Below are 23,837 nucleotides of genomic sequence, written 5' to 3'. Positions count from 1 at the left end.
CTTTGTGTAGGCATTAATAATGTCGCCTTCAAGGTTATAGGTTGTGTTAATACAACTGTCTTTCATGCAAAATTTCTAAAAAAAAATTGACTTTGAGCTGAACGTTCTTCAATCCGTTTCACCCTCGCCTTCACATGCTTAGTCGTAGCTAGATTCTTCATTCTCATGTTGCTTCTTGGCGGGCTTCTTCAAACTTTTGTTGCTCTCCCAAAGAGTCTTACGCTCTCTGCCTGTGCTTCTTCACAGTAGGCTTCTTCAAACTTCCAATGCTCTGTCAAAGAGTCTTATGCAGGCTCACCTATTCTCTCCTCTCTTCTACTCTCATTTTGCTCACGTTGATGCTCTCTAAGGATTCTTATGCAAATTAGCTTTTCTTCTCTTCTGCTGCTCTCAAGGAGTCTCACACAGGCTAGGCTCTCATACCATGAAAACAATTGAAGAGAATAAAATGTGGAGCATAGATTGCTCTTCTCAATATTATGAATCAGTTAAATAAGATTACATTCGAAACATCACCGATAAATGATTGGAGTGAAACTCAACTTAAATTGGACTAAGTGAAACTGAACTAGTACACTTGGAGGAAAATTTTAACACCTAACAGGTGGTTGGAATTAGATTCTCCAACACAGTCCACAAGAATACTGGGGAACCCCAATTTCCCATTAAAATGGGAGCACACAGTTGAAAATTGATCCCGTACTACCTTCTCAAATGAAGGGCTAAGATAAATTGCAAAACTCCCTTTCATTTAATGAGGCTTCATATTTGTCTCAAAAAGCATGGAAATTCTGGAACAATTTTTTATAAAATCTAGTGGAATTTTTTGTAGATTTAGGTTATAGTTGTCAAGCTTCAATATTTTGGGTGTCTTGGAGATTTTTTATGGTGTTGAACCCATTTCCACCATCAAAAACATGATTAAACACTCCTATTACCAAAAATTTTGAAGAAAATTTGTTGGATTCCTGTATTTTTTGTTGTCCGACAAGTTTGTTGATTATGCTTTCTTCCAAAATAAAAATAAAAAAGTGAAGGAGAAGATTGAGGAGCTAGGAAATTTAGGGAAAAATAATTGTAATTTGTTCCGAAGGAAAAATAAAAAGCTTTGTAACATTTTTCTAAAGTTTTTAGCTTCAACAAATTACAACAAGTTTTTCTTTCTTGTGTGATTTTTCCATTTTGTGAAATATTTTTATCTTGTATCCTTTAGGTGTTTAAGTTAAACTAGAAAAATTAGGAAAATGTACAAGCCGTCCTTGATAAAAAAACTTCACGATTAATTTGAGATTAAAAAAAAAAAAACTTAGTGTAAAATCAATTTGTTTTGAACACTTTTCAAAGTTCTAATGATATCTACGCAATATAAATTTGGACGCTAAGAAAGATATTATATTGGTGACCCCCTTCATCACAAAGTTATAGCTATGTGAATTCATTTATTAAAATGCTCAAATAGTTGAATCTCTCCTTTCATCTTCTCTCACCTAATATTAAAGTTTGAAACTACAAGTTGTTGATGATCTAGCCTTGTTGAATGGTTGAAGGAGAAATTTTACACTGAGAAATGAGCATAATTTTTCCTAGTCATTAATATTTCTAATCAATTCTTAAATTTTAATGTCCTTGGCATTGATTCCTCTACAACCTAGGAATGGTCTCAAAAGTTACAACATATTCCTTAGCCATAAAATTATTTTATTTTCAAAATCTAAAGCTGCAAAAGCTACAAATTATGAAGCTTTAATTTTCTTTACTGCTCATTGTCTTGCATAGTGGATTCTAATGAATTTTTTGGAGGATATTTTTTATTGAAAGGCTTAACCAAGATTTTGAAGAATATATCTTCATCAATTGTATATGTTCTTCTAATAAGTCCTTAACTTATCTTACTTGTTTCCGATGAACCACTTCATCAATTTTTTTACTTTCCTGATTTCTTATCTTGCTTCTAGTAATCCTCCTTAAAGGAAAGCTCCACCAAGAAGAATCTCCTTTAGCTTCAACCTTTTGTTTTCCAGCATCCTAGAATTTTGAACCCTATTTTCTTTCCTTTTTTAGTGATTTCTTCTATAAATATTTAGTTCTCGAGACTCTTGGAACCCTCTTTTTTTTTTTATGGACTTAAATCATTTTTAAACGTTTCCACACTTTTTCTTTTTCACCCTCTGATTTCTTTATTTCTAGTTCTAGAACCCTCAACATTTTCAAAGTCAATGATTTCATTTTGCGTGTATAATGAACCTATTCCTTATCTTCATCCTATGTCTTGTTCTTTCTCTGAATCTCATCCATTACTAAAATTTTAATTAACCCAAAATGTTATAAACTATTTTCTAGGTTTGAGGGTTCTTTTGGATCCACTTCACCATTTTCTTAAGACCTCTTAGTAAGTAAAAAGGTATATTGATCCTTTTATTAGCTTTATAAAGCATCAACAGTTATAGATGGTAGAAAAAACTAATATGTGTCTTCCCCCGCAAGTGATATATTTTTGGATAATGAATAAAATCTCTCTCCACTTCTTGAGCATTTCCTAAAGACTCCCTTTGTCAAATTAATAGCCTTTTCTTGATTTTTTAATATCTACTTTTAGCTATATTCGTTTAGCTTATGGTTCTTGAACCATTTTTCTCCAGTTAGAGACAAATCAATAACTATTTCAATGGATCCATGTGATAATTATATCTGAAAATTAACCACATGTGTTCAAATATCATTAGAAGTCTCTACAAAATCCATGGTCAATTTCTTGTTTTCCAATGTGAAATTTTGAAAGAAAGGAAAACATCCTACTCTTTCAAACTATTGAGCCACTTTTGCAAAGATTGTGCAAACCATTACACTTCATTGTGATTCCTCTTCTGAAAGGCATAATAATAACACATTAAAATGAAATGTTTCTTAAGTCATGATAGGTGGTGTCCCCTCGAGAACCATAAGAATATGGCATTTGACATTATTTCATAGTCTTATATTTGCATGCAAGCATATGGTGTTACCAGGAGCATTAAATGGAGTATATGTCTTTGCATTTACATGTGGATTGAAGGTCTACTTATTCTTACCACATTCTTTGACTCACATAATCATTATTGAAAATGAAAGCTATAACATGACATACTATCACTACAAGAAAAATGTTGTCGCACAAGTATTGTGAAAAAATAAATCATGATCAATTATATTCGTCCCAAGTACTCTTATGGTAAAAATGACCAGAAGAAGAAGAAGAAAAAGAAAAAAGATGTAAGTACCTCACATATTACTATATGCTAAACCTTAGAGGATGTATTTGATAACACAAAAGTTGAAGTGTGCAAAGGTTTTATGATTTAATGTTTGAAGCCATACGCATCTTATGCAACGTTTATATTAATGTTTATTATACAGTTTGAGTTCGTCAAATACCGTGGAACATACGATTCCATGGTTGGCTTATCAAATGTTACTATGGGAGTCATGTAATAAATGTGGTAGTAATATATGGTTTCTACCACAAATGTGGTAGTAATATAAGGTTTCTACCATAGTTAATGTTTCGGTTGTGCTTTTTACAAAGGTTGATATATGTTAAACATTTGTGTATAACGCAAGGCATGTGGTATGTAATATGGCATATAGTTTTAAATGTAATATCACAAGAAAGGTCGTGTCTTGGTGGTGACTTGGAAGAGATATGTGATATGATATGCATTGTATCCTAACACACTTCTTGAGGCTTTCAACTACATGACAATAGTTGGTGAGGATAGTTGGCAAGGAGGCCAACAACCAACCTCAATTGTGTTGCAAAAAGCAGAGCTCTCCATGCATCTTAGAGCTCTGGAATTCAATTGAAACCTATTGTAGCGGCTACAACCACCCTCCAAAATTTTGCCTTAGCCTATTTTGGGGCCTCCCTACCAACCTTCACAGAAGCTTTCCTTGCTTCGTCAAGTCCTTAAGCTTTAGTGTCTTTCTTACTCAAAGGCAGCCTGTTGATCATAGTTTGATCTTTTACCTTCACAGGATTCTCACCCGAACTTGGTCCAGCTACAGGCTAAGTAGCTTCCCCTTGAAAATTGTACTTTTTTGGAAGGCAACCATCCTTCCCTCCAAAAATTGTGCAATCCTCTCTAACAGCCTGTTGGGCTCCAAGATTGCGCAATCTTGCCAGCCAATCCTCCTAGTAGGATTTGTGCAAATTTTCCCAGCAGCAAGCTGTTCAGCCCAGGATTTGTGCAAATCTGGGCAGAAGTTAGCTTCTCAACTCAGAAATTGCACAAATATCCTAGGCAGCCAACCCAAATCCCTGCTAGAAATGTACATTTTTCTCCAGCAATCAAACAGTGTCTTGCATGTGCAGCTGAGTTGACCAATTCCCTCCGAGACTGAGCAAAACACTTTCATGCATGGGTTGTTTCTCCCAAGGCAGCATGCAAAGGCATCCCTTGTTTCAAGGATCTATGTTTAGAAGTTGGAGGTTACATGCAAGGAACAATTCAAAAACCTCCCTTCAAGTGTCGCTTCCCCTAGATTTGTGGCATGCGCATCACAACCTCAATGTTATCAAAACTCATCAAGTGGATGTTGCAGAGCTCATTACTCACATCAAACATGTACTGTTGACATCCCACATCACATCTAGGAGCAGTCGACACATTCAACTCAGTTGTTTTGGGGTAAGCCCGCTTCCCATGTCTTTTGTTGCATTTCTATCGCTTTTTGGGCTTTCACTTGCATGAGTAGTGTTTGCTTTACTTCTTTGAACACTTGGTGTCATTTACATGTATACTAGCTTGTTCTAGCTCTCTTTCAATTTTCATTGCCATCTCACTATTTTCACATGCATGAAACTGTTTTGTATGGACGTTCACCCAACCAGTGAAATGCCTCACCCACATGCATGTTGATCTATTTGTTGAATCTTCCATTCATATTTTGCATGCGCTGTTTATCACTTCTGCTATCACTTAGTGTCGCCATGAATTTCATTGACTTACTTGCTTTTAGTTGCTCATCGGTGAGTCAGGCCAACCTTGGCCCAAGTTCTGCCCCACCAAGACTCCATTGTGCAATCTGGGGAAGGAAGGCTCACCTTCCTCTCCATATTTTCCCCAACACTAGCCTCCTGGACTGAATTGTGCATTTCTGAAGGTCAGTGGCTGCTTGGCCCAAAAATTGCGCAAATCTGTCCCTGGGCCAGCGGTCCTTCCCAACTAGAATTGCACATTGTGCAATCCCAGCAGTCAGTAGCCAAACTGGATTATCCATTACGTAGTTCTAGCAGTCAGTTAGTCTCCCAGCAGCCCAAACTATGCCTTGTGCATTCTTGGCAGTTGGTCTCCCGACCTCCCGGCCGAAATTACGCAGCCTTCATGATCATCCACCCAAGTATTTTGCAAGTCAGTTCTCATGTTTATTTTGGTTTTCAAGTAATAGATTGCTAACCATGAGTGTTGCCATGTCTCTAGGTATCGCATGTGTTCATCTACCTCTCAGTAGTATAGGTGCAATGGTTTCCACAAGAGCAGAGATGAGGACACCATTCAAAGCATGCTTTGGGATATAGTCGATCAAGTGTTTATGAGCTTGCCTACTCACGAAGACATCAAGTTTTTTGTAGACAAGGACATCAAGTGACAGAATCACAGTGAGCAGCATCATGAACAGCAACTGAAGACAACATACCAAATGCAACGAATGCTAGATGAGGGTTGTTGACGACATGAAGGTGGAACAAGGTTGCAAGCTCAAACAGGTCCATTGATGATGAAATAAACTTTGGAGACTCCGGCTATTGAGTGACAGCGCGATATAAATATCATGCAAAGGCAAAAGATGTAAAAAGGAAAGAGTTGCATGTGCTGAAGCAGCAACTCAGGAAGAACATGAAGTTGCACAGACATACGAATGGGTTGTAGTGAGATTAGGAACAGCAGTGGGTGCAACGTGCACTCACAAATGAAACTGCGCTTAGACAAGTTAGATATTCATCCCAGCAGCTAACATGAAGTAGAGATGGTGAGCAGTGTGGTTGATCACATGTAAGGGATTCAGTAGCATGCATGACATTGTGCGCATGCATGCAATCCAACCCATTCAACACACTCACCAAGGCGAAGAAAAGAAGCAAGTCCAACTGGAACCGAATGAATACTTCAACAAGTTGATGTGCATGACTACCAACACACACTTGAAGATCAGCACCGACACTACGCATCAATGTGCTTCTGGTTCAGCCACACCCAAGAAGACCATGCGCATGTTAGCAGACGAGTTGGATGAAGGGGTTGAACCAATGCACTGGTTGCAACGGAAGCAAGAGTTCGCTTCAGCAAGATGTCACCATGAGGTGCATACACACCATTACGGATGACCAACCTTGGCATCATCTCACCAACTTCACCATCACAAGCATGTCAAAGAGTTGGTCTAACCACAGTGGACCGAGTGTTAGTGATGTCTTGCAAGGCTTGCTCAAGCCATGTTGTCTCACATGAGTACATGTGCATTGTAATGTTTACTCATGTCAATTGTAAGTCAAGTGTCAATAGTTGGATGTAACAATCATATAGTAGGTGAAGAGTTATGAAGGTAGTTGAACTGTCACAAAGGGGAATGTCAAGGGTCACCCCACCCTTTGCTATAAATGGTCCCTGATAACTCATTTTATAGGCTTTTGTTCATCCAAGCTTCTGCCAAGACTATCTTGAAGAAGGCTTGGACAGTATTGTAACGCGCCTTGGCTTCTCCACTGCATGGAGCTAGTACATCTATTTGGAGGAGCAAGCAAATGTGGCTGTAACATTCCACTGTTTGGGCCAGTAGGTTTACATGGATGTATTGTGTGATTGAGACTTACACTTCTTTATATAATAAGAGCCAGCACATTTTCATGCATATGTTGTTATTGTAATTGGATTGCTCTGGTTGCCTTAATGATATATGTTGTTTAACTTACGTACTTGTGTATGAATTGATTCACATGCAATTATATGAATCTTGTTGTTAATGTGTTGTATATGTTGTTAATGTTGTCACCGTCTGTGTTGACTACTTTTTTGGACATCAGACAGACCTTTCACATGAACCTTGCTATATCAACTATCACATTCGTATAGGACTGATCTATGAGTGTTATTCATGTTATCTTACCTTGTATGTTGTGACTGCCACATCCGACTGGACTGCTCTATGGAAACTGTGCATGTCCTTTGTGTGGTGTGTTCTTAGTCGAGTTGGGACTAATCCCTTTACACCTAGAACTCACCTTCACCTTCCTCTCCCTTTGAAGTGTTGGAACCTCTCATACACATTCTTTGACTCTCTACATTAGTCACACCCTCGCTACTAACAGAGTTATCTTACTTGCCTCTATGCGACATCGCAGTCAAGGAATTACCTTACGACCCATTGCTGGGACTCCTACGCCAAACAGTCTAAGGTATAACTGGGACTTTTTACCGAGGAGATCCCCTTGACATGTTGGTGGGTCCAGCACCATCAACATTTCTGGCACTAGAAGGAGGACCTGATGGCAAGCAGTGTCCTCTCATCCAGTTTTGAACCTTTAAATATCTTTCATGGAGTCGTGCATTCTTCTTCCCCTGAGGTGTTTTTCGAATCGTGAAGATGTCTCCATCTCGAGGAAGATTTCCAATCTCTTGTCCACTCACACGTATGATGGTGAAGGCGAAGTGGCCTGGACTGAGAACTTACATAACTTCCTTTCCATGATTTATGAGGAAGATGAGTTTATTGACGAATAGGTCAATCTATTGTTTGCATTCACACTTCGTGAATCCCCATTTCATTGGGTTCTTAGCCTACTGGCTAACACTGTGCACTCATCCGAGCACTTCTGTGATCTTATTGAAGACACATTCCATCATTTTGATATAGACCATCTTGACTGGAAACTATTATAGCAATAGAGGGCTCTGCATGAATCCATTATTGATTTTTGGCAGCACTTTCGTGACTTACAGTTTCAAGCTCCGAGGATCCAAATGAAGTTCACTTATTTGTAGGACCGGTTCAAGTACTGTCTTAAGATCTCGTCCCAAGAGAAAGCTTGATGTCAAGCCTTGCTCAACCTTCTTCGTTGATGAAACTATGCAATCCCATGTGGGAGCAGGCACTGTCTCAATGGATTGTCCGCCTCCCTCTCATTCAACATTTCCACCATCGCCAAGTGAGGTTGAGGATCATGTTCGCACATTTTTTCATCCTTCATACCCTCCTAACATCACTTCACTCAATTTTCACGTAGAGTTGGTTGTTAGTCCTTCGAGTTCCCATATGCATTCTTTTCGTCGACCTACATCTTCACACTCAAGTGTTCCTCCGGATGATGTTATCTTCTGTTCGTCCATTCCAGACTCTTCACTTGCTCTGAATGAGGAACAACCCACTGACGGAGTTGGTGTTGCACAACCAACATGCATTGTCATTCATGAAGGGTATGAGTGGGATCTTGAACATCAACACTTGGCGAAGGATGACTCCCTTTCTTTTGAGCCCCCTCTGTTCTTTCCTAGCTTCTTTGGTGAACCTGTCATCCATGATTTTGCATCTGTGTCTTCATCCACGGATGCACCCATTATTGATCACTCACAGGACTCACCAGATGCTAGTCCATCATTCGACAATGAAGAGGATAAGTTATTCATTGAAGATACACTTGATCCTTCATCCCTATTTTCCATAAATAAATAGGATGAGTTCGTTCACTTGTCATCCACCCCTCTGTTTTATTCATCTGATCATGAGGATGCCGAAGAATTCATTGATTTTTCTGATCATGGCAATCATGATCCATTTGCTTCCATTTTTTATCACAATCATGAATCTATCACGATTGTTCTTTCGAAGCCATTGGTTTATGATTATCTACCTGATGATGAAGTTGAGACACCCAAGATTGTCGAGGCACTTCAGCCCGAGCTGATGGTTATGTCAGGCCCTCACTCTCTTGGGGTCAGTCTCACTTCCGATCATGAAACTGTTCAATCACCCAAGGCTCCTCATCACTCGTTTGTATGCTTTGAATATCCATCTCTCACATAGATCACTCTTCCTCCACTCGAGCTGCATGATCCCATTGCTCTTGCATTGGAGGAGTCTTACATTGCAAGCACTCATTCGTGACGCAAGTTATCTTTGTTTCTTTCGTTTGTTTGCATGTCTCAGTCAAGAGTGTGCTTTTGCTTCAAAGTTGCACGTAGTGTCACACAACACCATGATAATTCCACGGACTTTCCGTCATGCACATGCACTCACTTATGTCCCGTGGGCGCTTTGAAGCACAAAGTGTGGTTGTCTTCATTTTTATATCTTTCTTGTTTGATGTTCCGCACAACTAGGTTACACACGGGCCAAGCCTTCACCAACATGGGTCTACCAATGCGCTGGTGGCTGCATTGGAAATATCACTTCACGTGATCAAGCCCATGCACCGTTAGTGTAGGAGTAGGAGTAGGATTTGCTTCCAGTTTTTTTCTTGCATGCTTGTTTGCTTACATGCTTTTTTTTCTTGTTGTTTGCTTGCTTGTTTGTTTACTTGATTCGCTCTCTTTTTTGCTTCTACTCTTGCTTTTCTTTGTTGATTGATTAGTTTGTTCACTCATTTCATTCATAGGATAGTTCATGAAACCATGTGTGACTCATGAAATGAGCTAGGTAAAGTGTAAGAGGGCTTGTATAGCTATCACTACTTGGTTATCTGTCATATTGCATGTGCGTCTCTTGCATGTGCAACTGAGTTGACCAGTTCCCTCTGAGACTGAGTAAAACAGACTTACATGCATGGGTTGTTTCTCCCAAGGCAGCATGCAAAGGCATCCCTTGTTTTAGGGATCTATGTTTAGGAGTTGGAGGTTATATGCAAGGAACAATTCAGAAACCTCCCTCCAAGTGTCACTTCCCCTAGATTTGTGGCATGCATGTCACAACCTCGATGTTATCAAAACTCATCAACTGGACACTGCGAAGCTCATTCCTCACATCAACCTTGCAGCTTTAACATCCCACATGACATCTAGGAGCAGTCCGCACATTCAGCTCAGTTGTTTTGGGGTAAGCCCGCTTCCCATGTCTTGTGTTGCATTTCTGTCACTTTTTGGGTTTTCGCTTGCATGAGTATTGTTTGCTTGATTTATTTGAATGCTTGTTGTCATTTACATGTATAATAGCTTGTTATAGCTCTCTTTTAGTTTTCATTTCTATCTCACTGTTGTTGCATGCATGAGACTGTTTTGCACGGACATTCACCCAACCGGAAAACTGCCTCACCCACATCCATTTTGATCTGTTTTTGGAATCTTCCATTCATGTTTTGCATGCATTGTTTATCACTTCTGCTATCACTTATTTGTGTCATGCATTTCATTGACTTACCTACTTTTAGTTTCCCATTGGCAAGTCGGGCCAACCTTGTCCCAAGCTCTGCCCCACCAAGACTACATTGCGCAATATGGGGAAGGAAGGCTCACCTAGATTTTCACATTCTTCCCTAGCATTGGCCTCCTAGACTGAATTGTGCATTTATGGAGGTCAGTGGTTTTTTGGCCCAAAAATTGTGCAAATTTGTCCCTGTGCCAGCAGTCCTTCCCAGCTGGAATTGCACATTGCGCAATCGTAGCAGTCAGCAGCTAGACTGGACTGTGCATTGCATAGTTTCAGCAGTCAGTGAGTCTCCTAGCAGCCCAGACTGTGCCTTGTGTAGTCTTGGCAGCCGGTCTCCTGACCTTTCGACTGAAATTGCGAACCTTCATGATCATCCACCCATGTATGTTGCAAGTCATTTCTCATGTTTATTTTGGTTTTCAACTGACAAATTGCTTGCCATGATTGTTTCCATGTCTCCAGGTATCACAGGTGTTCATCTGCGTCTCAGTAGTACAGGTACAATGGTTTCCAAGATAGCAGAGACAAGGAAACCATTTAGAGCATTCTTGGGGATGCAGTAAACCAAGTGTCTATGAGCTTACCTACTCACGAAGACATCAAGCTATTCGTAGACAAGGACATCAAGCAGAAGCATCACAGTGAGCAGCATCATGAACAACAGCTGAAGACAATATACCAAATGCAACGAATGCAAGAGGAGGGTTGTTGAGAACACGGAGGCGTAACATGGTTGCAAGCTCAAGCAGATCCATTGATGATGAAAGAAACTTTGGAGACTTCGGCTATGGAGTGACAGTGCGACATAAATATCATGCGAAGGCAGAATATGTAACAAAGAAGGAGTTGCATGTGCTGAAGCAACAACTCAGGAAGAACATGAAGATGCGCAGACATACGAATGAGTTGCAACAGGATCAGGAACAGCAGTGGGCACAACATGCACTCACGGATGAAACTACGCCCGGAGAAGTTAAAGATCCATCCCAGCAGCTAACACGAAGCAAACATGGTGAGTAGTGTGGTTGATCGCATGCAAGGGATTCAGCAGCATGCATGTCATTGTGTGCATGCATGCAATCCAACCCATTCAACACACTCACCAAGGCAAAGACAAGAAGAAAGTCCAACTGGATCCGAATGGGTACTTCGGCAAGTTGATGTGCATGACCACCAACACACACTTGAAGATCAGCACGGAAATTATGCATTAGTGTGTTGTCGTTTCAGTCGCACCTAATAAGACCATGTGCATGTTAGTAGACGAGTTGGATGAAGGGGTCGAACCAATGCACCGGTTGCAACAGAAGCAAGAGTTCGCTTCAGCAATATGTCACCATGAGCTGCATGCACACCATCACGGATGACCAACCTTGGCATTAGCTCACCAGATTCACCATCACAAGCATGTTAAAGAGTTGGTCTCACCACAGCGGACCAAGTGTCAGTGATGTCTTGCAAGACTTTCTCAAGCCATGTTGTCTCACATGAGTACATGTGCATTGTAATGTTGAGTCATGTCAAGTGTAAGTCAAATGTCAACAGTTGGATGTAACATTCATAGAGTAGGTGAAGATTCATGAGGGTATTTGAACTGTCACAAAGGGGAATGTCAAGGGTCACCCCACCCTTTTCTATAAATAGTCCCTCATAACTCATTGTATAGGCTTTTGGTCAACCAAGACTATCTTGAAGAAGGCTTGGATAGTATTGTAATGCACCTTGGCTTCTCCACTGCACGGAGCTAGTACATCTCTTTGGAGGAGCAGGCGGATGTGGCTGTAACGTTCCACTGTTGGGGCTAGCTGGTTTACATGGATGTATGGTATGATTGGGACTTACACTTCTTTATATAGTAAGAACCAACACATTTTCATGCATATGTTGTTATTGTAGTTGGACTGCTCTGGTTTCCTTAATGATATATGTTGTTTAACTTAGGTACTTGTGTATGAACTTATTCACATGCAATTATATTAATCTTGTTGTTAATGTGTTGTATATGTTTTTAACATTGTCACGTCCATGTCGACTGCTCTGCCGGACATCAGACAGGCCTTTCACATGAACCTTGCTATATCAACCATCACATTCGTCTCAGACTGATTGTGAGTGTTCTTCGTGTTATCTTACCTTGTATGATGTGAATTCTGTATCCAAGTGGGATGCTCCACTGGAAGTTGTGCATGTCCTTTGTGTGGTGTGTTCCTAGCTGAGTTGGGACTGATCCCTTTCAGCCTAGAACTCACCTTCACCTTCATCTCCCTTTTAAGTGTTGGAACCTCTCGTACACATTCCTTGACTCTCTGCATTAGTCACACCCTCACTATTGAAAGAGTTATCTTACTTGCCTCTGTGCGACATCGCGGTTAAGGAATTACCTTACGACCCACTACTGGGACTCCTACACTAAACAGTCTAAGGTCTAATTGGGACTTCTTACCAGGGAGATTCCCTTGACATGTTGGTGGGTCCAACATTGTCAACAAAACCCCAACATGATGTGTTAAAATCTTGGAGAAACTATTGGTAGCTGCTACCAGGCTCCCCCCATTATCATTTAAGCAATTTGGTTTAGGTATTTAAGAGTTCCCATCTTCTAAAGAGATGAATTTATGGCTACTTTTGGTGAGTTTAGTCAATATATAATTTTATTTGGTGTATTTGTGAAGGGTTAATCCCATTTTCAACATGTCACTCCATTCTATCATTTCCCCATGTTTCTTCTTTCTCTACATGCTTAGGAAAATGTTCAAGAAAATAAGATGGCTCATTTTCAGTCTGTGTAAATATAATAATTCACACATTTCCTTTTTTAATATTTGTCACAACCTTAATGGGATATTCCATGTAAATCCCTTCCTGTTTCGATTTATCCCTTAGTATATTCCATATAAATATAAGAACTCACACATTTACGTTTTTAATCTTTGTCATGGCCTCAAATTATGGGATATTCCATGTGAATCCCTTCCTGTTTCTGTTTATCCCTTAGTCTATTCCATATTTGCTCGCAGGATTGATACCATCACCTGGGTCTATCTTATCCTTTTCAAAATGAAAATTAATTGATAAAGAGGAAGGATTATGTACCATGGTACACCACCATGTGTTTCCTATTGTAAATAAAAATGCCTTCTTGGGTTCCAAAAGAAAACCTAGTTCATAAATCTAGTTTTCCATGGCCAAAGAAAAAGCTCTTGGGTTTCATCGAGGATTTTATTCTCCCTATCATGCCTTGTTGAGTGGTGGATATTCTTCTCTTGCTTTCTGATTCGTATAGATCACCTCCTCTCTTTTTTTATAAAATTCATTTTACTTGTATTAATTGCTTATAGGTATATTCTATTGGGGCATTTCACTATGGTAAAAAATCACTCTTTGACTTCATGCAATTTTGTACTCTATTATACAAGTTTTCTGCCACATAGGCAATCTCTAGAAAATTGTATCCCCTATCTCACAGACCAATTATTATAGGACATCAATCCTTGTCTCAAGCTAAAATAAAAATATGTATATCAAGCCTTCATTCCTCCCTTGACATTGAAAAAAAGTAGAAGCATGAGAAATAAATGCTTTGAATCATATAGCCATTTCATATGGAGCTTACGAGACAATATATAAAAGGTTTGAATCACATATCCATTTCATATGGAGCTTATGAAAAATTATAGTAATTGGATATGTTAGCATTCTTTCATCCTCATAATCTTCCATAATTAGCACTTTTCACCTCCCAATGCTAATCTTAAATCCCCTAGCTCGCACCAATAATTTGATTATCTGCCTAAAGTGCTCAACTGAAGCATAGCATGTATTTTCATTCCACAAATTAAGCCTGTATATGCTTTTTCAAGCACCCAACATAAAAACTTGATATACTCATTCTCATTTGTACAAAGGGATCACATAGATTACTTCATTTCTTCAAAAAGTTATCAATGCCCTCTATTATGTTAAAAAGAGTGAAATAGGGGCATACGTTTCTCCCTTACACATATGACTTCTAGTTGATTTTCCCTATTGTTATTTACACAGGCTTTCAAAGACACGTGCCATTTTTTTTGTGTTGTTAGATCATGATATAATGAGTTGGTTAATCATGCATGGATTCCTTTCTCTATCTCTCATTATAACTCTCTTTTGTTGAACTTTTCAATGTTTATATTCATCCACACTCTGATATAATTGTAAATAAATCAATGGCCCAATAATACTTCTTGCATGTTGATAAATTTGGAGACTTTTGTAAGTCAGATGGGACCATTTAGTTCTGTGATGGTCACTTTTTTTACCTGTAAGTCAGAATGTGTTATAGCTTTCATATTTTTCTTGTAAACTCTTAAATGAAAGAGTTGTCTAAGTTATTGGCATGGGTGCATGTCATCCAACCATGAGTTCCTCTCTGCCATGATACATGTTACAAAATAAATTTCCTTGGACAACATAGTTCCTTTTGCATGCATGATCAATTCCATTCTTGTATATTTTATTTTTCCCATGTATTTTTATCAAGCACTTCAAAGTTTACATAAAACGAGATATCAAACAAGATTCTAGTTTGTTGATTGTATGCTCACATTTTGAGATTAATGATTCCACAGCATAATTTTTTGGCTATTGTGCACAATGAGTTTCTTTAGCAGAGGCTCTCAAGGTGACTGAAAAGTTCATGGAAAGAAAAAAATGTGTCCTAAACAGAGAAAAAAAACAAGAGGATTGGGTTTTATATACATGTTGATGCAAACTCTGAGTTCAACAAGCTAACTTAGATTAGCCATATTTATCTTGGAGGCACTTCACCTCATCCTCCTACTCTACACGCCTCACAAAATATACCTCTACCTCATCTCAGCATTGTGGAAATATTGAAGCCTCAACCACCTCAAAAGCAGCACATGCAGCATGATGGTTGGGATCCCAATATTGTATGATCATCTTCTTGTTATGCACATTGTTGGCATTGTTTTGTGTTGGAATTGATGTTAATGATGATAGCATTAGATCATTGGATATGGATCATGAATGCATCTCCATAACCTAGTTTTCTAACAGTGGTTGATGCAAGTAAATGTTTGGAGCTAGCAGCATTTATGTTGGCTAATATTTGGAGCTCTGCTTAAATTACATTGAGTTGTATTGTATAGAATGAATAATTTACACTTGGTTCCTAGTTTTAGTCCACATAGATATTGGTAGGCATTGAAAACGATTTGTCTCGAAATACATGGTTTTCGATTCATCTTGTATGCTTAGATTTGGTCATACCCATCGTTTTGCATTGGCTTGATTCCCATCAAAGCTTCCATCAATTTTCCCATAGTATTGAAGGCCAGATAGATTCGTCAAAGAGGATCGATGACTATCTATAGATCATGATTGATATTGGAAGGGTGTGCATTCTGAATATAGTTTTTATGGAGTGGTGTAGAGTTTGGTTTCATATGAGCATTATGGAAAATAACATTCTATGAATCGGTGGTGTGTGTTGCATCTATCTAATGCATATTGACCTGTGGCATGAAATTTAGGTTTGAGAGGAACAAAAGTATTTTCTTTGTTTTGTGAACACGTGGAATGAATTGATTAGTCTCTAGATCGATGCATTAGCATCTGACTTAGTGTGTATGGGTTCTCGAAGCAAGGTCATGATATATTTGTAGTCAATCTCTTGAGTGTGTGCTCTGGTGTGATCATGCTTGTTCCATTTGATATGGTATGATCAAAGGGCGTGAGTGAGAAATCAAGTTCTATATATGTGTGTTAATGGTATCATCTTTAACCTAGTGCATAAATGGTGTTATGTTTGACCTAGTATGTTTATGTTGTTTTCCCTGAGCTCATACATTAATGGAACTTTATTTGCTCTGATGCACTAGTAGAGTTTATATGGTTTAATGGTTATCTCTAATCTAGAGAAAATATGTTTGGTTGGTGCATTTTTTCCTTCTAAATTGCATTTTGATGTAATGAGCGCAATGTGCTATGAATCGATGTGTGCAGATAGTCAGTAATGAATTAAAGTAGAGACAAATTTTAGTCTAAATTAGAACCTCTAAAACTAAGAAAAGATATGTTTTGGCACTGTGCAAAGATAAAATTTTCAAGTCGGTCAAGGTGATGACATCTCTACAATTATCATTCTTCTCATGCATGTGTGTTGAAATTCTAAATTGAATACTTGTGATTGAAAATTCACCTCCATGAAGTAGAATATAACTTTGAATGAAGTCATATGTCATATGCTTTCATCTATAAACCTTGCAGTACTCATTTGTTTTAGAAAGGTGTCATTTGCTTAAATCTCTTGTTTCATGGTGTGAGAGATCACGGATTAGAACGATGAACAATTTTTAGGGTTTCCATGTCAATGGAGGTGATTTATCTAGAACTATTGTCTATCATACTAGAACTAGTTATACCCTACTTATATACGAAGTGAAGATCAGTTGAGTTGTTTTGAATTCATAATCTATAATTGTTGTATTTTTCAATAATGAACCTACTCATGGGTTGAGCTGATCCAATCCAAGAGGCCAAAACTATTATTGCATGGGGGTCAATTTTATCTTCTTCTTTTTTAATATTAAGTTTCCTTTTAGGCCAAGATTGCTTATTGTGACAGGGTTGAAACTTTGACCAAATAGATGGACAAGATGAGAAATTCCTAGTATTATATACTGAAAAATGAATTTTTTTTTTCCCTAAATGAAGTATAATGCCATAAACATGAATTTTGTTGAGTTCTATAACATATGCATAGTTTTTTTCACCATTTTGAGACTGGGTTTACTCAAACGCCTAATCTTATGAAGATGATTAGTAGTGATTTGAAGCTTGTCTGTGGTTGAGCCTGCAAAGTTGGTTATCTGTGGAGTACTGAGTAATGAAGTTTGTCAGGATTGGTTTAATCAAGTATGATATTCATGAAATTTATTGTTTTTCTATGCTTTTGTTGATTGAAATATTAACTATAATGATTGTTGAGTGTGGCAATGGTTCATTGTAGGTTTGAAGTTATTCTAACCATTGTATGGCTAGGTTTAAAGTTATTGTAGGTTTGAAGTTATTCTAACAATTATATGGCTAGGTTTTAAAGGGAAGTTTGCCATAGGTTCAGATAGGAATGTAAATCCCCAATGTATTTCAGCAGTGTATCTTTGGAATTCAAATTCACTCCTAATAACAAAGCCCTTTTCCTAAACTCTTGTGTATAATCTTGGATTGTTTGGCCTTTAAGCTGCCTAAAATTATTCCAACTCATAATGGATTTTTGCATATAGGTTAAAGGATAAAATTTTCTTTTAATTGCATAAACAAATTCAACCCAAGTGATGGATATCTTACCATGGATTCTCATTTCCTCTTGAGTCTTTGCTTCCCACCAAACTAGTGTAGCTCCTTTTAACCATAGTGAAGCCAATTGTATCTCTATGTCATCTTCTTGAAGGTTCTGAATTCTATAGTATAGCTCCAACTATCGAATCCAATTGTCCAACTTTTCTACATTCACCTCCCCATTGTACATGGGAAGTTCGAATTTTATGTCCAATTTTAGTAATGGAGTCTTTCCTTTTAGGGTTTTTGAATGAGTATGGGTAGTTTTAGTGGTGGTAGTGGAAAATGATGCTGTGTGAGATGATGGAGATGATGAGGAAGATGATGAGGATGGTGGAGATGGAGAGACTAGTAAATGTAAGTAAAAATTGTGTGCTTCTCGTGATCAAGAAAATGTATGATGTTGATTATGAATCTTTTGAAGGTTGTGATGATAAATTGAAATATGATTTGTTTGATGTGGTAAGCAAGCATGGTGAGATGTTTTAGGAACCAAAGGAGTTACCTCCCAAGATGTGAATTCAACATGAGATTCATTTGCAACAAGATGTTCCACTTCCGAACATTGGCATGTATCGCATGTATATTATGGAGAGCTTGGAAATCAAAAATAAAATTCAAGAATTGTTGAGAAAAGGTATCATATGCCCATCTACTTCACCATGTGGTTCGCCCATTTTCTTGGTGCCAAAGAAGGATGGAACTTGGTGCATGTGTGTGGATTTTCGTTTATTGAACAAAATCACGGTAAAGAATCGTTATCCACTCCCAAGAATTGATGATTTTCTTGATCAGTTGGGGTATGCAAAGTATTTCACTAAGTTATACTTACGAGGTGGTTATCATCAAGTTAGGATAGCTGAAGAAGACATTTGGAAAACTACATTTAAAACTAAACAAGGATTGTTTGAGTGGCTTGTTATGCCTTTCGGTCTTACAAATGCTCCAGCTACTTTCATGAGGGTAGTGAATGATGTGTTGAGACTATTTCTAGATGATTTTTTCAATGTCTACTTAGATGATATCCTCGTATTCATCAAGTGAAGAGATGAACATGACATGCATGCAAACAAAGTACTTGATGTCTTGAGAAAAGAACAGTTGTTTTTAAAGATGTTGAAGTGTAAATTTGGAAAGACTTCTTTGGTATTTGGGACACATTGTTGGAGGAGGTGAGCTGAAGATCGACCCTTCTATGGTTGATTTCATTATGAATTGGCCCAAGCCCAATATAGTTCTAGAGGTAAGAAGCGTTTTAGGGGAAACACAATATTGGAGAAAGTTTATTGCTAATTTTTCTTCCATTGCAGCTCCATTACATGCATTGACAAGCGTCAAGAAAGTCTTTCATTGGGGAGATGTAGAGCAGAAAGCATTTGATGCTTTGAAGCAAAAAGATAAATTCAGCACCAGTATTGGCACTTCCAAATCTTAGACAGCCATTCAAGATTCAAACAAATGCAAGTGATTATGCCATGGGAGTAGTTTTATTGCAGCATGGTAAGCCCATTTTATTTCATTCTGAAATATTTAATGGAGTTGTAACTAACTACCCCACATATGACAAAGAACTTTATGCATTGGTACAAATTTTTAAGAAATGGAAGCACTATTTGATGGGAAAGGAGACCATCATCCATACCGACCATCAACCGTCGTAGTATTTACAGTGACAGTCAAAGTTGTAGCAGTCATGACATTTCAGATGGATGGGTTTTCTACAACAATTTCATTTGGTTATCAGGTATTAAAAGGGAATCTACAATAAGGTAGTTGATATGATTTCAAGGCCTGTTGTAAATTCATCTGTTATACTCAAGCATAATTTTATTTTGCATGAAAGTCACATAGAACAATATGCAAATGATAGTGACTTTCAAGACGTATATGCAAGCTTGAGTCAAGGAAATCAAATTGAAGAGTTGGATTATCATGTACATAATAGTTTGTTGTATCACTTTGGCAAGTTGTGTATTCCATAGGGAGAAAGAAACAGTATCATAAGGAAGGCACACACTTCATTGATTGTTGGACACTTTGGTGTAGGCAAGACAGTAGCAAACCTTCAAAGGTATTGTTATTGGCCATGAATGTTGGATAATTTTTCTCATTTCATAAGAGGATGTTCTTTATGTGCTACAAGTAAGCCTAGAAATAGGAAACTTGGTTTATACACTCCACTTCCGGTACCTTCATGTCCATGGGAGAGTATCTCAATGCATTTTGTAGGAGGTCTTTCATTATCAAGGAAAGGTAATGATTACTTGTATGTAGTTGTAGATATGTTCAGTAAGATGTGCATATTAACACCATGTAAAAAGAAAATTATAGTTGAACAAACAGCTCATCTTTTCTTCCAAAACATTTGGGTTCATTTTGGTCTTCCTACTTCTGTTGTAAGTGATCAAGATTCTCGATTTGTTGGGAAGTTTTGGTCAAATTTGTGGGACATTATGGACAAAAAGTTGAAGAAGCATACATCCTTTCATCCACAAATAGATGGACAAACCAAGGTGGTTAATCAAATAGTTATTCATCTTCTTAGAGGATATTGCAGCAAACATCCCAAGTTGTGGGATGAACATTTGCATTACATACAACATGCATACAACAGGGCAAAGCATTCTTCAACAAACACATCGTCATTTGAGGAATGGTATGGGTACTTGCCAAGATCACCATTGGACTTCATCTTTGAGAAATATGTCGCCATCGAAGGTAACAGTGACATCAATAAGGCAAGGAATTTCACAGAGCAAATTCATTTGATACATCATACAATGCAAGAACAACTTGAGAAAAGTCAAAGCAGCTACAAGGTAAGGCATGACAAATACTAGGTTGATCACAAATTTCAATTTGGCAATGAAGTTTGGTTATATATTAGAAAAGAGAGACTCGAAGGGGAAGGTAAAAAGCTTAAAGCAATCTATTATGGTCCTTTTAAAATTCTGAAAAAAGATTGGTAACAATTCATTTAAGCTTGATTTGCCTCCTTATATACAAATATACTCTGTTGTTAATGTTGAGAATTTGAGATTGTTTGAGCCTCATTTGATTAATGATGAAGGAGAGCATGTTTAGTTGCCATCAATAGATGATTTATCCCCAGAATATCTAGATGAGCTTTAGTAAGATCTCATACTTGACAAAAGAATCAGAACTTCTAAGAGATGGGATGTTGAATACCTTAGAGTGGGACTCAAGGGACAAAATCCTTCTCAAGCCAAATGGTTGCAGACTGAGAAGGTGGGGGAACTGTACCCTCACCTATTGAACAACTGATAGTATCTTTTAGGGTCAAAAAGGCTTCTAGTGGGGAGGAATGATTAGGTGCTCAGTATTTAGCTCAAAAATCAAAGTTCTCAGAATGGCTCGAAACCTGAACGGTTGTGTCTATCTCGGAAAAACGATCTTAATGCAACACGTTTCATCAAAAACTAAGTTCGTATGAGAAAGTTATTGTGTTTTGATCGCTTTAATAAACAGGTGAAATTTAAAAAAAAATGTCCAATCACTGCACAGTCAGTAGTCCATATTGTTGACGTGGCAAGTGACTAGGCATGGTTAACCCAGGTCAATGGCGAATCAGGGATGGACAAGTGGCATTATCTGGTTGGGTTGTACAGGTGATTTTTTGGCTCGTTCTTATTGGTGGATTTTTGGACCAATGGAAGAATGCCACGTCGCACCTCCGAAAGGATGGGTTGGAGGTCTACATATTGGAGCAAAATTATGGTGGGGGTCAGGGTCAAAACCATGACCTCTGGCACACCGTCCGTGCTTCTTACCAACTACTCTATCGGGTGGTTCTTACCACATTACAACCTCATTTGTATTTAACGTTATATGGTTTGAGTTTGGGCAGTTAGGGGAGGGCCAGCTCTCCCCCGATGTGAACACAATATCATAAACCATAAACGGTTGTGGTTTATCCGATGGCTCCAACCATACAAACCCGCAATGATTAACGTTATCCCATGTGAACGTTGTTACAAACCACATGGTGATAGTTGCATTAACCTTGGTGGTCAGTAACCAAACCACTCTACGACTACATGTGAACAATATCACTGTAACTCTAACGTTTAGCTGATCGTTCCAGTTATGCGACAGTTATCGCATGTGACTAGGTCAATAAAAATTGTTAGAAGTAAAGAATGTGGTTGCAATAATCACGAGGTTTAACTCTAATTAAGTGTAGTTTAAATATTAATTAACTAAAGTTTAGTTTGGCAGTAAGTTTTGCGGTGGCCCCAAATTCGAGCCCACCACCCAATTTAGCAGTGCTAACTAGAGATATTCCAAAATTATAGGAGAAAATGTAGGAAAAGACTGACTGAGCTCTAGAGAAGTCAATTTTCGACCAAATTGAGCACATAAAGAGGTTTTCTTGGCTAATTTGGACATTTTGAACACATTGGTGTAGGTATCAGGAGCTATAGAGCTTTGTAAAATAGAAGTTTTCCACATTGAGATAATACAGAGGCCCAAGCCATGGAAGTTGGACCAAGGGGATGTAGCCCAGGAGGGGTGAACTCCTTCATCAAAACATTGTGTTAACATGTCTCCTTGATGGTTTGCTTCACTGTGAATGTTTGTTGTTCATTATTTGTTTTTGAAGCAATTTTTCTCATGAATGTCTTTTTAAACTTAAGGAAATTTACCTGATTGTAAGCACAAGTAGCTAATGAAACCTCAACACAAGAAGCAATAAGCGAGCACATGTTTATAAACTTGTAATTGTTATTAGCACAACAAAACTAATCATACAAAAACATATCAGTTTCCCTTTGTTTAAGTGATTATATTCCTTAGTTGTCATCATTGAGTCATATTATGAAAGATGAACTTATGAAAAGGTATTTATTGTGACTATGCCAGAAATATTGTTTGGCATCCAAGATCATAGTGGAGATGATAGTGTTATTAGTTGTTTATTCTCATCCATTTGACAATAAGAACTAATTAACAATGTTCAAGCTCAGAATGTATATTCTAAGGACATAATAATATTTAAATTACTATGACCACTTTTTATCATGAATGATATCTATAGTTTTCCACCGAGAATTAATGCTTGATGATGTGTTGAGGTATCACTACTCCAAGAGTGTATTATTTTGGAATCAATGTTATGCTAATATTGAAGACTAAGTATTGCTACTGCTAGGGTATGAATTTTGATGACATGATCAGGATTTGATGTTATTATAGGGTTTGAAGTTATGACCATGAGTATGGATGCTAATGAGAGGGTTTGGATTGAAGTTAGAATACTGACGTTGTGGGATATGTTGAGGGTTCTATTGTTCTGAGTTTATTGTAGGGATGTGTGCATGACAATTACAGGAGTATGTTTATTGATATGTTGATCGTTATGCTTATGAAGCACTCAAAGTTGTTGGGTTGAAATAATGATAAGATTTTGTTTTGGCCATAACGCCCCCATAGATAATTTTTTTTAAATTATGGAGACTCTTTATTGATTTTGGTTGATTTCACTTCTTCCTTGCACTAGTTTTTTATTGTTAGTAGTCCTTTTACCCTGCATTTTGGAAAATTTCCTCCTTTTGTTATACTCTTGACTTGTGAGAATTCATAATACTAGAAATACGAAGAAATATAGCCCAAAACACAGAATTATCACATGAAATGAGACAAACTACAAGATATTTTATTATTCAGAAGAGGATTACAATGTTCACTTGCCTCTTCGAGGGGGAAACATCCAACAAAGCAGAGCTCAATTACAATAAGACTCGATGATATTTCCCTTACTAAATAAGACTATTCATAGTTTAATGACATCCAAAACCCTAACTACTAGTGGTCCCTTGCATAACACTGGTTAACCACTTTATTTATTAACTATGGTTTGTTTACAACTAATTGTGGTCCCTTTTCTATAATGTGGTCAACCACTTACAATTATTATTAATGAAGGATTTATTGGCTCTTTAACTAACTATGAATTTGACTTAGACCCTTGGGCTTATTACGTAAATAAAGGGGTTAGGTTTGGACCCTGACATGCCCTCACCCATCAAAAGCAGCGTTGTCTTCAAAGGGTGAAGTTGTGGAAACTATTGAAGAATAGTGGT

The sequence above is a fragment of the Pinus tabuliformis genome, chromosome 9, assembly GCF_031772625.1.
Source record: "Pinus tabuliformis cultivar Carrire ecotype Pingquan chromosome 9, CPIR1, whole genome shotgun sequence".
NCBI lineage: Eukaryota > Viridiplantae > Streptophyta > Pinopsida > Pinales > Pinaceae > Pinus > Pinus tabuliformis.
The sequence above is the reverse complement of the archived record's forward strand: the minus strand, read 5'-3'. Positions refer to the sequence as shown.